Source organism: Mesitornis unicolor, unplaced genomic scaffold (assembly GCF_000695765.1).
Source record: "Mesitornis unicolor isolate BGI_N332 unplaced genomic scaffold, ASM69576v1 scaffold28822, whole genome shotgun sequence".
Lineage (NCBI taxonomy): Eukaryota > Metazoa > Chordata > Aves > Mesitornithiformes > Mesitornithidae > Mesitornis > Mesitornis unicolor.
In genome coordinates, this window is record NW_010170273.1 from 4,656 (window position 1) to 6,167 (window position 1,512).

Consider the following 1,512-nt stretch of genomic DNA (forward strand, 5'->3'; position numbering starts at 1 on the left):
TTTCCCTGTGGGGGTTTTGCTCCGCTTTGCCCTGGGCTGGAGCGATTAGTGCTGGGTAGTGCCAGCCAGGTCCCAGCCCTTCCCAGGGTGGCAGCTCTTTGCGCTCCTCCCTCGAGCTTCTCCCATGGCTTTTGTGTCTGACCTCTGGCCTCAGCGCTCCCAGTCTGGTGCTACAGAGCCGCTGGCACCTTCAGATGGTGCTGTGAGTTTGAGCATTATGTTCGCTGTCAAGGACGTGACATGCCATGACTCAGCTCCAGGCAGCCCTTAACTTTTGGAAAACAATTTCAGAAAGTTTATCACAGGCACTGCAAACAGTCCTGGAAGGACTGGGAGGCTGCATGGGGCTCCGTGAGCCAGCACAAGGCACGGATGACGGGTTTGACTGAGCTGTGGTCCAGCTGAGCTGGTTAACCTCCTGACTTCTTGTGGACACATCTGGTATGGAGCTATCAGGGACACTGTTATGCTTCAAGCCGCCTCACTATAAGAAGGGCATTGAGGCACTGGAGCGTGTCCAGAGACAGGCAAACAACGCTGGTGAAGGGTTTAGAGCACAAGTCTTATGAGGAGTGTCTGAGGGAACTGGAATTGTTTAGCCTGGAAGAGGAGGCTGAGGGGGAGACCTTATGGCCCTCAACAACTGCCTGAAAGAAGGCTGTAGTGAGGTCGGGGTCGGTCTCGCCTCCTAAGTAACAAGAGGAAATGGTCCCAAGTTGTGCCAGGGGAGGCTTAGATTAGATATTAGGAAAAATTTTTTCACTGAAAGAGTTGTCAGGTATTGAAATGGGCTGCCCAGGGAACTGGTCGAGTCACCATCCCTGAAGGTATTTAAAAGATGGGTAGATGAGGTGCTTAGAGGCATGGTTTAGCAGTGGACAGGTTATGGTTGGACTCGATGATCTTAAAGGTGTTTTCCAATGAAATTACTATGATTCTAAAGCTTGAAAAGCAAGCAAGTCCTTTGCCTGGTTGTGCATCCCTGTGAAAGAGCTCCCTGCTGGCTACAGCACTTCCCAGGCTGACCAGCTATAGCAGGGAGGCCTTTCTGCTTTTGGCTCTGTTGGTTTGAGTCCCCACTCAGACAAGCAAATGGTTGACTATAACTGGAGATGGATCAAATTAATCCTGTTTTAGCTGCCAGTGCATCTAGGATTTATGCATAAACAGACTGTCTCATAACTCCTGGCTGCATAGAAAGGTAAAAGCAGGGCACAAAGGGGAGTTGGCAGATGAAGGTAAAAAAATGTAATGCTCTAAATGAACTTTGCTCAGTGTGCTAAAGTGAATGTTAAAATGGTTGTTTAGAATTTGTAAATCTTGAGAGGAAAACTCAGAAAAGCTGGATTGGAGGTGATATGTAGTCATCTCAGTTTTGTTTCTGCACCAGTCACTCGGCAAGTGGATGTCCAGTTCATACAGAAATGGAAGAACATTGTTGTGTCTTGTTCTGGTCCCTGCCAGCCCAGAGTGGGTGCAGGTCTGGGGAGAGCAGGGGGTGGGGGGAAGGTG